This window comes from Mya arenaria, chromosome 10, assembly GCF_026914265.1.
Source record: "Mya arenaria isolate MELC-2E11 chromosome 10, ASM2691426v1".
NCBI classification, from domain to species: Eukaryota; Metazoa; Mollusca; class Bivalvia; order Myida; family Myidae; genus Mya; species Mya arenaria.
This window is the reverse complement of record NC_069131.1, coordinates 32,993,328-33,008,843: the sequence shown is the minus strand read 5'-3', so window position 1 is coordinate 33,008,843 and position 15,516 is coordinate 32,993,328. Positions and strand designations below refer to the sequence as shown.

Here is a 15,516-nt window from a genome sequence, read left to right as displayed (position 1 = left end):
TATTGTCCCTGGCAACATCTTAACCAAGTTTTATTTAAATATGAAGTGATTTAGTTACTGTCCTAGTTAAAATACTGCATGATGCCCACAGCCCTGGCAGGTGCCAAGGCATATCACAATACCAAGATACTTTTTTCTGAAAAATTTTCTTTTACAAAAATTAATGCATATCAAATTTCAGTAATAAACAAATCTTCATTCATTGGGTCTAGATACAATTCAACCAAACAAATACTTAACGTTTTGATAGCAAACAGAAGAAAGTTAATACATTTTTGTTTGACATGTTCATACATGATGATATTTCATTTGCATTTCATCAATTTATCCAACAACACGAAAAACATCACATCACTGAGAAGTAACAAAAGCATTCAATACAAAACAATACCACACACCATTATTTACCATGGAACAAAAGAACAATTGAATACACTGCAGTGTAAATGACCACAAACATCATGGACAATTCTAGCAAAATCACCTCCAATTGAGGACAAGTTATTACCATATTCAATTTCAAATTTTTAATTGTTAATAAATAAATAAAAATATAACAATATCCAAAGAAAATGTCAAACGCTAATGGTATTCAGATATAAAGCTTAAATCAAAATGCAATCTAGTCTATTCTATAATTTAAAGTATCTATTTGTTTAATTGTTTGGTTTTTCATGAGCCTATTGCAAGGCCAGTTGCCTTGTTCTAATGTACCCTTTCACCATTGTCCTTGATCGCCTGGCAAGAATTGGATACTTCTTTATAAGTTCAAGACATTCTAACTTATTTTTGGTGGAGTATTAAGCTTAAAACACTTTTTAAGGCCATTTTCTACCACGTCTTCTTCAGCCTAGCTCCAAGGTGTTCTGACTGTGGCTGTTCGTTTTTCCTAAAACACAGAAATACAGGCTATTTTATAGACAAAAAAAATCACTATATTTTCATCTATTTTGAGCACTAACATATGAAAGTGTGTTCTTGATAGTCCTCTATAGGACAAATAACCATAACACATATAATCATATATTAAAACACGTTTTATCACTTGAAGTTGTCTAGGAATTAGCAACAGTGCCTCTGCAAGTCAATATATAAATATAACCTGTATTCAAGATGATGTGTTTTCACTGATAACCTTTATATTATTTGATTTCTGAATTTGTACAATAAAATGGGCACGGTAAGCAAACTCATTTTTCTGTAGCACTGACCTGAGCAACATGTCTTACAGTGCTATATAATATACATTGTTGTCCATGTTAAACATGTTTGACTTCAGGATTTTATTTGATATGTAGAAATTCAATTCAAGGCCTTTCTGTTAAATACAATTAGATATTTTCACTGTAACTTTTTCCACTGATCAGTAACATGACACACATTCTGGCTAATTTAAACACTGAATAGGTTTTTTTTAAGATTACAAGTATGGTTGTTACACAAAATTAATTGTACACTAAGGAAGACAACAGAAAAGCCTGATCACAAAAGTGCACTTACTCCTTTACAGAAACAACACTTTTTAAATTAAATTTGCTTTAAGAATAGAAAATTCTAATTGTCACAAATTTCAAAATGATTCTTACATGGTTTGTGCCAATCCCAGCATTTACGACTGCTTCGAGTTGACCTATGGAGACAAAAACCTATTATATACGCAAATAGGTCTGTTATGTTTCTTAACGCTAACAATTAATGCTATTAATAATAATGAAACAGGTGTCTCTCGACAAGTATTATTTGAATGAAATTGATGTACATTAACAAAACCTCTTTCTGAGGACTTTTCCAAACATATCACCTCCAATGGAGGCCAGTTACTTTTATTAGACACCATGCCTGTATTGAGATCTCAGGTATTTCAAATTTCCTTGATGCCTATTATTTTAAAATGCAGTACTGGTTATGAAATATTGAAGGTGTAGTGTTTTTAATACAGGAGATAATTTATCTCGAACACACACACACACCAACCTCCATATAGGGAGACAATTTATCTCTACACAACTAGGCTAAAAGAGACATGTTGCAAAAAAAATGACATAGTATTTTGTCTTTTGAACCTCTGGTATTTTGATTTTGTTCTGTGGTAAGCATAATACTGAAAAAAAGTATTCAGCTTTACTGATTGTAAGCACATACAGGTACATATATTAAACATTTCGGTTAATGATAATGTTATTTACATACAATGATGTACAACCAAGATTGTGAAATGACCTTCAACCTACGACTAGAATGATGTCAAACTGATTTTAATATCTCTGGTGGTTTGAATTTCTTATTTGTTAAGCAAATTTCTACATGTAGTCATCACCTCAAACGACAATGAATTTGGTCGAACACCCATTGATGTCCAAATGAAGACACTTCATTCCAATCACTTTGAACCCATTATGAAAACTACATTCCAAGACTAATTCTTTTACAACAAGGGCAAATCTATACATGAAAACATCAAATATCAGGCACCCGTTCATCTTATATTATAATAAAAATGATAAGTGTACCTATTTCAGTCCCTGGTTGATCAACGGAGGCATCAACATTATCAACATCCACATCATCAGCATCCACATCATCAGTATCAACAGTATTCACATCATGGCACTGTCCAGCTGCAATACAAAAACATCACATCACTGAAAAGTGACAAAAGCATCAAAAACAGAACAAGATTATACATTATGGTATTTACAATAGAAGGAAAACTACTGAATACAGTGCAGTGTGAATGACCTCCAACTGAGGACAATTCTAGCACAAACACCTCCAATTGAGGACAAGTTATTACCCTTGAACAACACATAAAACTATTTCATAAATATATCTTGTTTCAAATATCATCCAACTCTAGGCACTTCAAACAATTTAGTTTTTAAGACAGGAGGCACGTTTAAAGAAAGTATTTTAAAGAAAACCCACTGACAACCAATATAAAAAAACTTCTGCAACTTCTAGTTAAGAAACAAGAGCTGTTATAAGACAGCGCGCTTGACTATGCCGCTTTGACTTAAAAGTCAAAACAATAACAATGTTATATGTGCCTGGCAAACACAATAAAACAATCAAATTAAAAAAGTGAACAAGAAGCGGCATGTGACAAAACCAGGTTTTTAATGATTGGCAGAAGAGATTCAGTTTCAATTGTTTTCTTCTATCTTTAGTACATGTAGCAGTGACCTTGATGCCATGGGCCCCAAACACAATCCCATGGAAGTCCTCCATAAACTCATCCTACATATTAAGTTTGGTCACAATATGTCAAACATAACTGAAACAGTAATCTATTTTTAGTAACAGTGACTTTGACCCAAGAGGGCCGAAAGGCAATCCATCAAAGCTCTGTATATTGTCCTATATTCCAAGTTTGGTCACACTATGTCAACCCTTACTTGAGGTATTCAGTACCGGTACTTAGCATATTTCTATTTTTAGTAGCAGTGACCTTGATTCCATGGGCCCCAAACACAATCCAATGGAAGTCCTCCATAAACTCTTCCTACATATTAAGTTAGGTCAAAGTATGCCAACCATAACTGAACCAGTAATCTATTTTTAGTAACAGTGACTTTGACCCAAGGGGGCCGAAAGGCAATCCATGAAAGCTCTGCATAAACTTGTTCTATATACCAAGTTTGGTCACACTATGTCAACCCTTACTTGAGATATTCAAGCATATTTTTATTTTTAGTAGCAGTGACCTTGATTCAATTCGCCCCAAACACAATCCAATGGAAGTCCTCTACAAACTCTTCCTAGATATTAAGTTTGGTCAAAGTATGTCAACCATAACAGTTATTACATTTTACTGTGCTACAGAAGTTCATTACTTTTATTTGGATTGGTTTTTCTTACTGCTTAAAGACCGACTGAATTAGTTTCAGTAAGTTATCTGTCCTCTGACGGTACCTTCACCATTTTTACTTTCCTGGGTTCTATTAAGGTAGTGCGTGGATTCCCTGTGGGCCACTCACATTTTTTCATATAGGTTTTCCAATTTAAAAACTTGATTATTGTACCTGAGATGTTAAATTTCTCTGATTTTTGATAGTTAGAAATAAATTACTTGGAGTTTATTTTTTTATACTGTGTTTGTCAATTTTTGACACTCGACAGAATTGTTTCAAACTTACAGCCTAAAGTTGCATTATGGCTTGCCTGAGCAGCTAGGTATATCTAAGGCATTTATTAGTTTCATAGTTATTTGGTTTTTACAGTGTTATTTCCATTTGAATTTAATTAATGAACTTGAATTCTTGAATAGATTGTATAAAAAAATGCAAACATCTCAGTTGTTCTTCACACCCAACCTCCCTGCCTTTGCCCTGTGTCGAACCTGAGGGTTCTTGTAACCGCCCGTGCGGCTTACTACCACTTGTTGAGGTTCGGTTACACAGTAATCCATTTTTAGTAACAGTGACATTGACCCTAGGGGGGCGAAGTCAATCCATGAAAGCTCTGGATAAACTTGTCCTATATACCAAGTTTGGTCACACTATGTCAACCTTTACTTGAGTTATTCAGTATAAGCATATTTCTATTTTTAGCAACAGTGACATTGACCTAGACCATAACTCTAGGGGCCCAAAACACAATCTCAGAAAAGGTCTCTATAAACTCTTCCTATATACCAAGTTTGGTCTATTTATTTCAAAGCTAGCTAAAATTATTCCATTCATAAGGTGACTTTGACGCTGCCTCCCACCAGCCGCCCGAACAATGACGCAAGTCGACATTCAAATAACTTGTTTTCCCTTCATGAAAATGTGGTTAAGAATATATATAAAAATGTGCCTTTCAAAGGATATAAAAAGAAAAATTGAAAAAAAAATCATTCCCATAATTTGTATTAAGGGTTAAAATGGAGTTATGTTCCTTGTTCTAAGATGGTCGTCAATAATTATGCAAAGTATTAAGGGCATTGAATGAAGGGTATAGACGTTTTTTTTATTAAAATCCCAACTTGCCCTACAACTTTAACCTGCCCTTTAACTTTAACCTGCCATAAAACTTTAACCTAAGTCAATCAGGGGCCATAACTTGTATTAAGGATAATATGGAGTTATGTAACCTCATTGTGTGATGGTCCTAAACAATTGTGAAGCATTAAGTCAATTAAATGAAGGGTATTGGACTAATAAGTGAAAATCCCAACTTGCCCTAAAACTTTAACCTGCCCTAAAAGTTTAACCCAAGTCAATCAGGGGCCATAACTTGTATTAAGGATAATATGGAGTTATGTAACCTCAAAGGAGTGATGGTCCTGAACAACTGTGTGAAGTATTAAGTCAAATGAACAAAGGGTATAGAAGTTATTAATAAATAAACCCAACCTGTCCTAAATCTTTAACCGAAGTTCAATAGTCAATCAGGGGTCATTATTTGTAAAAAGGATAATATGGAGTTATCTAACCTCATTGTTTGATGGTCATGAACAACTATGTTAAGTATTAGGTTAATTGAATGAATGTATTGGACATCTAAGTGAAAATCCCAACTTGCCCTGAATTTCAATTTCTAACCGGACGCTGACGCTGGGGTGAGTAGTATAGCCCTCCTAATTCTTCGAATAATCGACCTAAAAACTATATTCCAAGGCTTCTCATTCTTTTTTTTTGCAATTTTGCTCAAATATCAGGCACAAATTCATCTCATATTATAAGAAAGATAAGTGTACCTATTTCAATCCCTGGTTGATCAACGGAGGCATCCACATCATCAGCATCCAAATCATCAGCATCCACATCATCAGCATCCACATCATCAGTATTCACATCATGGCACTGTCCAGCTGCAATACAAAAACATCACATCACTGAAAAGTGACAGAAGCATCAAAAACAAAACAAGACTATACATTATGGTATTTACCATGGAAGAAAAACTACTGAATACAGTGCAGTGTGAAATGACCTCCAACTGAGGACAATTCTAGCACAAACACCTCCAATTGAGGACAAGTTAATACCTTTGGACAACACATAAAAATATTTCGTATAAGTCTCTAGTATCTTATTCCTTTTATGCTAGGCACTTCAAAGTCAGTTCCGTTTCATAAGACTGGAGACACCTCTACTTAAAGTGTTTTATAGCAAACCCACTGACGACCAATATTTAACACTTTGCAACTGTTAGACCTTTAAGAAAAAAACAAATTTCAAGACTTATAATGGAAAAAAAATAAATTGCAATTTTACTTAAATATCAGGCAAACATTCATCTCATATAAGTAGAAAGGTAAGTGAAAAAGCGTACCTCTATTAGTCCCTGGTTGATCATCCGGGGCATCTACATCATCAATATCCACATTATCAGCATTATATCATCAGTATGAACAGTATCCACATCATCAGTATGAACAGTATCCACATCATGGCACTGTCCAGCTGCAATGCAAAAAATCACATCACTGAAAAATGACAAAAGCATCAAAAACAGAGCAAGATTATACATTATGGTATTTACCATATAAGAAAAACTACTGAATACAGTGCAGTGTAAATGACCTCCAACTGAGGACAATTGTAGCACAAACACCTTCGTATATATTCATATTTCAAGCCTATCATAGACAACAAAAATCTTCAATCATTTATGCTTTCTCAAACCAGGGGACAATTCAATACAATTTAACAGAGCAACCTTGGAGTTTACCAATTGCACTGACGGCAAATAAAAACTTTCTAGTAATTTTAATTGAAAACAAAACATGTACGTTATACCAAATAATTACTCTTTATTTAAAATAAAGGTTGGGGCATGATGGGGTAAAAGCATGCAAAGTTTCAAAGCCAGATGTCAATGGACTTTGAAAATATTTGAGGTGGTACGTAAACTTTAACGTAAATTCTAAGAAGAAAAGGGGCATAATTTTCTCAAAATGCTTGATAAAGTTACCTCTTCCTGTGTACAGGTTGGGGGAATGATGGTGAACAGGTGTGCAAAGTTTCCAAGCCATATGTCAATGGACTTTGAAAATATTTGAGGTGGTAAACAAACTAGTGTTTGAAAATCGGACTCCATTTGATATCGATAATCGAATCGAATCGGACCAAGCATTTCGATTTACTATCGGACAATAATCGAAAGCTCATAATATCAGTTAGGAATACATTATTTATACATAGTAGCACGAGCATTTAAATGGTTAAACCTGGATTCAGTACGTGTGATGCTATAGACATGCTTTTTGCAACAGAATGTAAATTCCATAACCTCTTTCTGTCTTTTAACAACTAAACAAAAAACACAAAACATCACAACACAACACATACTTAATAATTGCACATTATACTGCAAAATGCTGCACACTGGAACATGTAAGTTATATTAATATTTCATCCATGTCAATGCATAATATTTTCTGTGAACCTGTTAAATTTAACATTTAATTAGAACATCTTAATTTCATAAAACTTTCAACAAAAACGTAATTTATTTAATTACAAACCAAACCAAAAACGGTTTTAAAAACAGAATACATCATGCCGGAATCCCCGGTATTTACAGAAAAGACCGGACCCACTACATCATAGAGACAGGTTATTGAAGAATGTTGTATGAAATATATACAAAATTAAGACTAATTTGTAATTTTGGGAGAGGTTGTAGGTTTTTAAGCAAAAGTGTTAACATTCACCGCACTTGTGTAAGAGTGTTACCGCCCTTAATAAAATGAACTCAAAGAGAATTTATCTGAAAGAAAAACCTCCTTTTCTTGACTTGTACCACAAAACAAAACAATACGTAGTTACCAGAAGTAACATTAGCGACATAGATTTTGGAAAACCACTATCGATTGTCGCCGACATAGCATTGTAAGCGACGATTAATCGATTGTACTCGATAATCGTTTCATCACTAACACAAACTTTAATATAAGTGGTTACGCCGACGCTGCTGCCGACACTCGGTGACTAGGATAGCTCTCCTTATTCTTTGAATAATCAAGCTAAAAAATCATTGGTTAACACCTTATGCTGGGGCCTGAACTATAACTTTCTGCCAACAAAGTTATGTCCTGTTATACATGTAAAATAGGTGAGTATGTATTTTCCCCAACTCTGCGACAATATTTTCCTTTAGATTTTCCTATTTATGAAAAAAACATTTGATAGAAATCAGGTAAAAATTGGCCAAGAAAAAAACTTTGTCTGCAATAAAATAATTAATTATGCCTCCACTAAAATATGTGAATGCAAATGTTTATATGGCACATCATCACTTACATTCATTTCTTCTTTGATAATAATTATATTTTGCATTTTTTTTAATTATGCTTCCTTGTTTTAAACAGTATTCTATTTTACAATCAATTATTGGTTACAATCAATTGATTAGGTATTGGCTGTAATTGGAAAGCTGTTGCTATTTATATACCGTTTAACTGTTATATATAACAGTAAGTCACTCTAAGTTGAATTTTATGTATTTTATCGGATATATATGGTAAAGACTGATTTAGACTCTTAGATTGTTTTTTAAAAGAAATAAAAAATATACATTATATCATATCTTGCTTTCAACCGGCTAGTGGTAATATTCAATCGTATTTGGAGTTTTTTTTATAAAGATGAAATTAAACAAAATGTACGCCGTTAAATATGATATTGTTTTGAACTTCTGCTACATTAACAATAAATCTGACTGCAAAACAACCATGTATCTTAAAGATAAGTGTTTAACATCACATCAATTCACATACAACCTCTGAGCATAAGCGACAGTAAATTTTGGACATATAGATCTATATTATTTTTGATTTTTATTGTTTTAATTCCTAATGACCACACTTGACTTAAACATTAACATTAGAAAGTTAAGGTTAGTCACTGTACCCTAAACAGAATAATTTTGCATTCACAGTCACCTTAACATAAAAAACATAATCGGGTCACGATTCTTTGTCGGTAGGGTTTGGTTGTCTTGAAAAACTATTCAAATCATATTGTAGTTGTAGTTTATTTTTCAGAGGGCTTCAAAATTGCTAACAGAAGTCGTACCAACACAAACTCGCACCAATACGAGTCGTGCAATATACGGACAGGTCGCCCACATATGTATTATATAGGCGGTATGGGTAGATTCATATAAGTAGCTTGTCATATAGACTTTATATCATCATCATAAATTCTTAATCAATAAAATACCTTTAAAAAAGATATCCAATAAATATTGTAAAATTTGACAGAAATAATATGTACTACCGTATACAATCCATATGCGGGGCGACATCTCTATATATATGGTGAGACTTCATAGTAGTACTAGTTTGTGTTGGTACGACGGCTCTTGTAATCACGTGTTTGATGAAGTTCATGCATGGTTGTTAGCTACAAGCATGATTGAATGCTAGTCTAAAAAAATAGAAGTGTTATACACGATTCTTCCAATACCTAACGTCTAAACAGGTTTGTGCAAAAACAGGGGGTTTTTGAAACGTATTGAAATTTTATTTCGAGAATAATTTTATGTTTGAAATACATGTAGGTAATAAAGGTTTATATTCATATTTTACCATGTAAGTGCAAATATATTTTGCACAAAAAAGCATTAAATTGCAATAAAACGAAACTTGACTAACACAGACTACAATTATGCCAAGCTTAACAACAATGCATTGTTAAATTAAACCACAATGGTTACACTTGAATTATTTTAGACAATACCTTTCTCTTTAAGTCTTATTACACTTAATGAACCAGTCAATTTTAATCTCGGCCCCCCCCCCCAGGTCCGGGGGTATACCGGGGACAGCCGGGGAAAAGGGCTGTGTTTTTATTTTCCAGGTGCCCCCGCAGGGCCGAGTGATCGCGATGGTTTAGTCATAACACCAAATTTAGCGGAGATTGGGCCTTTATATTGAGTCTCTGGGGTGCGGGGGGCATTTGGCCGGCGTTTAACAATCAGTTCGTCCCCGAAAGGCAGGGATTTTACCCGGGGTTTGCTGGAATGAAAGTCAAAGTCCCAGCTATTCTCTTGGACCTGGGGGGACGTGGTTACAATTGGCTGGTGCATAAGTGTTTCATGAAACCAGTCATCGATATTAGACTTTTGGATGAACAAGCCTGAATTCTTAAACTTTCGCTTGGCATCAATTTTTTTAACAAGCCCTGCTATATAAAATTCAGAATTTTAACAAGCCCGGAAGACATTTTTCCAATGCAAGGGTTGCTAATTCATATTGATCTGTCAACAAAGCATCACCAATTTAAACTACCTAGCAGGTGCCCTTTATCTTTCCGCTCAATTAACTTAGCGCTGGGCTCTGTCATTCTTGGCTAGGAAAACAACAGATGGGACATGGACGCTTAGAGTCGCCAAATAAAAACCGTCTCTGAAGACTGAAGCTAACATTCATCAACGTACAATTATTTGGACTAAGATGTATGCTAAGCATAATGCTTTAATGCACTGCTTTTGTAGATCTATACATAAGCTTTTATAAATTAAACCATTCAAAAATAACAACTGGCGAATAGCTGGTGTTTAATCATAACATCTGACCAACTTGTTTTGTTCATTTTTACCAGGATACACTGAATGTCTCCGAAAACTCGTCGTATTGACATATAATAATTCTTTGAATTAGCATAAAAAAAATGAAATAAATTTAAATAAATTTCTATTTCAAAGAAAAGTATATAGTTTCTTATATAAACAGCTTATGGGCACATCATAATTGTAGAAACCATCACTGTATCTTCATTTAATGAAATTTTCCGTTTCCGGGTCAGACATCGCGAAAACATATGACACTCTCAAAAATCAATCGAAGTAAACAACGTCTGGTCATGACCGTATCATACCGATAAGATAACACCTTTAAACATATATTTTACGATAAAATATTGTTATAAAATAAATTAACAATTGAAAAAAAGATGTTTCACTCACTTGATGATGCGCGTAACACCGCCAATCGAGACCACTGGAGTGTGACCAAAAAAGAGGCAAAAAATGGAAATTTACGAACGGTCACGCACTTTCCATACACTTGACCCTTCTGACCTCCAACTGAGGACAGTCCATTTTTATGATTTTATTTTTAGTTTCAAGTCATAGAACGAACTTTGAGACTACCTTAAAAAAATGCCAAATGAGACCGTCCTCAGTTGGCGGTAATGGTCTCAATCGTTGCTGTTATTTCTAAGGATTGTCCTCAGTTGGCGGTGTGTGCAAACCCACTCACTCACTCACTCACGCACGCACGCACGCACGCACGCACACACACACACTTCTTTATGTGTTCTCAATAATATAATTACATACTACTGGACAGTAGCAATTATCCTCCTGGGTGCCTCTACCATGGTGTATTAAGAGAAAGTTGTAGAAATAGACTTTAGAATGGGTTAGATTCCTTGAAAATGACGTCATTGCTGTCAACTTTTCTCAATGTTTACACGCGGTTTATTTTGATTGTAAATATGTGCAAATGAAACAAAATATGCTTAACGCGTGGGTATATCTATACACAGTAAGGTCGAGACCTGCAAGCAATTGTTGGTCTCGACCCAGAGTCGTGACTTGTGTAAGATTATGGAATAATATGCACACTATAGCAAGGTAAATATCGTTCTCAAAATTAAGCTTGTTGTCACTGTTTTTGTTTTAAGGTTCCGTGGATAAGTTTCATGCATAAATTGGGTCACAAATAAGAAATTGATTTTTTCTTACCTCTAAATCATGACTATCATGGATATCGGTGTTATACCATTTGTTTTCTATTTAGGCAGAGTCCATGTGTCTGTAAAATCGTCGCAATAAGTTGGGAATTTTTATGTCTGGTCCGCCATCTTTGTTTTGGATAAGTCAGTTAACCATACTCCCAGAGGTCGGTTAAATTTTGTCCAAAAGTTAGCCGAATCACGCGCTGGTTAGGATAACTTAATTTTTATACAATCAGTTTTCGGATAACTTGACCAAACCAGGGAGATAACCAAAAATTATACGCTGGTTAGGACATATCCACTTTTATACAATTGGCTGCTGTTTTGTAAGCCATGAAGTGTGTATATGTTGCATGTTTAAGTCAGTGTAATGAGTAACTTGATCTTGACCGTGTTGTGGTCAGTCATGTGGGTAAATATGAAATTTTAAGTATTCATTTGTATCGAAACACTCCTTCATTTTAGACATATGTATATATGCAATAATTCAACGGTGAATAAAAACATGGAAAAGCCAATTTCTGCACTTTCATTTTTCAACGTGTACTGATACGGCACCAACTCTTTTTAAGATACCCTTTCTCTGACATACTATTGAACAAATATATGTTCATAATAACCAGTTCTAAAATCACGTTTTAAATGACCATGGCATAGTAAACTTTAAAAAGAGGAAAAAAGACCAGATATCCCCATGTTTACGAACTTTGACGTATGTTGACGTTTTCAACATAATATAGATCCTCTTCATTAAACTATCGTTATAAATGACAGAACATACAATTGACAATTCTGTCATCACCTATTTAAACAAACTAAACATATAAATCAATATCCAACCCTATTCAATATATATGCAAAAAGCTACAGAAACATGCTCAGTAGCAAAAAGTTTAAACATAAACCCGGTTAAGTGGCAATGGGCAAACGCCAAAGACATAGAACACAAAATCACAAACAAGAAACATAGAACAGCACAAAACTCTACAAACAGCACAGTGCATAAATACTTTATATATATATATATATATATATATATATAAATATTTATTATGTTTATCAAGAATTGTTAGGTACCGCCTTGGAACGGTCAGTAAAATGTAAATTTACTGGGGGTTTAAACCAGTTTATGTGCACAAACCTCACTCTTATCCCAACAATTCTTAATAAAGATAAAACGCAAAAGGTAAATCTTATCAAAGTATTCATTACCTTGAGGAAACTTATCAATAAAACAAATAATAATAAAAAAAAACAAAAAGGTAAACCCCAAGTACCTCAATGATTAGAGATCCTTACTCTATCTAAAGACGGAGGGAAACAATTCAGAGCACCTAATGCAAATATCTTTTAAAGATACGATGCAGTCATCGTTAGAAACCAAAAACATCACACACAGTCTGCCTTATAAAATAAAAGGTTTAAAACTGTGTGATCATAGATTTTCATAATAAAAAGCATCATTGTATCTTGGACGCCATCTTTGACATCTATGTCTACCTACATAAAGATAACAGTCATTTATCAACGAGAACTCCATCTAATACTTACCTGCATATTATTTCTAATCCTTTATTTATGATTATTTAGTAAGGTCTTGTTTTCAGAAAAGTTTAAGAAAAACCTGTTGTTTTCATTTTGTTACGTCCATACTTAAACAAAGTTTTGCCCTTATTGCCCTGAAATATGCAAATTCTACTCGTTTCCTGACATATATATCCATGGATGCGTATTCCTCTCCCCTCCCCTCCCCTCCCCTCCCCTCCCCTCCCCTCCCCCCCCCTCCCCTCCCCTCCCCCCCCCCTCCCCTCCCCTCCCCTCCCCTCCCCTCCCCTCCCCTCCCCTCCCCTCCCCTCCCCTCCCCTCCCCTCCCCTCCCTCCCTCCCCTCCCCTCCCCTCCCCTCCCCTCCCCTCCCCTCCCCTCCCCTCCCCTCCCCTCCCCTCCCCTCCCCAATGTTCAATGTATTTTGAGGCTTTAGATTGACCACATACGGTGAAATCATAAATAATCGTGGGACATTCATTTTCGTGGATTTCGTGGGTTGGTTTAATTTGACCTTGAATTCTGAAATCATATTGGCTAGGTATAAATGGTATACATGTATTTACATGGAAGTACATGGTCACGGTATACAACTTGAAAGTGCTAAATTCATAGTTTTTTTTACTATTAATGTGTTTTATAAATATATATTATTTAACCTCAATGATTATAAATAAAAGTCAGTTATTAGTACTTACATGAAGTTTTTTGTATGACATTGTCAGTCATTGCAGAACATTAAAACAAGCTGATTATCAATATTCTGAACGTCGCCACTCGATTTTGTTTCTTTGATCAAATATTGAATCGAGAATTTAATCAAGCGCTCTTCCGGCTCTATGGCTTAACTATTTTATATCCTAGATGAAGTGCATCTTTATTTATGACCCTTAAAATACCAATCAAGCGATAATGGGGATCTGCGATATTTGACATATTGTCACATTTTAGTGTCATAAACTGCATAGCTTATATAATACATAGCACGGGGGCGGCGCATGGTGAATTTGGTGACGATTAAGGATCGCAGTTTCGATACCTTTTTGAAAACATGAAAACCCACGAATTTAAGTACCAACGAAATTATCATTTTTCGAAAAAAACATGAAATTTCAAGCCAACCAAAAACTGTTGTTACGTGCAGCTTTTTTTTTACCTTGAATGCAAAACAAAAATCAAAATATTCTGCGTTGTTTCAGTCGTTATAAACTTCTTCGTGGGTGTGCAAATATGCATACTAGAAGTGCTTTAGTGATAACGAAACATAATTTATACAATGCACTTGCGGTATGCAAATACGTTATCCACTATATTTTAAACCTTTATCGAAATAAACTAGGCAGATGAATAATACTTCAGTCAAATTTTCAGAAAATAGTCGGACGAACCTCATGTATCTTTACGTGGAAATGCAAAACAGTAAAACATGTGACTCCTATTCACCAATCGGAGCTCATGCATGTGAAACGTGAGTCGTTTAAACCAGTGTATTTCTTTCTACTTTTTGTTTCCGAAACCATTATTGAAATTCTCGTTGTGCAATTCATTTAGCGTGGGATACTGACGGTGAGCAATGGATACGGAGCATTTGTAATATGCAGTGCAGGTAATACACAAATACATTATATAAAGTGATACGTATAAATATATACATTTGTAAATGTATGACTTATGTGGCAAATTGATCAAACTTAATAAAGAAGTTTGCAATTAAATTTCGATGATTTTGCGTGAGTTTATAACACTTAACGTTATGTATAATAATATAGAAATGATATAAAAAATAATTATGGATCTCCTTTCTCAACTACCCAACACTATAACGTTTTGGGTATATAGATTCCGATTATTTAAATATAAAGGTATTATTTAACGAGATTTGTTTGCGTTGAGATAACGAATTGACAAGTAGGCTCAGTGTGTAACGTACCTATATCTGAGTCAAAGACCGACCGTCAGTGTTTCGAGTCCAAACTGGGCACATTTGTGAAACCGGTTTTATAATATAGTATTATAAACCTAATTGTATTACCATTAGCTGTTGAAAGTTAATGTCTTAAGATGAGACACTGGACAGTGAATTGTACAGCTTTATGTCAAAATTATATTTATTAAGCAGGTATCGCGAGGGTTCATATAGACTAACATTATGTTGTTGTTTTTTTCTTTCATAAGTATCTATGACCAATAATATTTGATTTATTATTCCTTTCGAAATAAATCAACGGTGATATAACGACAACTAGAATGCAGTTCTTTGAAAGTACAACATTGGTGTAGAAAGTTGATGTTTGTAAT

The 15,516-nt window shown here is 34.4% G+C and overlaps 1 long non-coding RNA gene across 1 annotated transcript; it reads right to left on the bottom strand.

Moving 5' to 3' along the window:
* Nucleotides 1–675: 675 nt before the first annotated feature.
* Nucleotides 676–6,385, bottom strand: LOC128206789 (uncharacterized). The gene is made up of 4 exons (XR_008256569.1): nt 6,259–6,385; nt 2,511–2,618; nt 1,587–1,630; nt 676–889 (listed from the first exon to the last, which is right to left on the bottom strand). It is a non-coding gene; the product is annotated as an uncharacterized LOC128206789 (long non-coding RNA).
* Between the last annotated feature and the right edge of the window lie 9,131 nt (nt 6,386–15,516).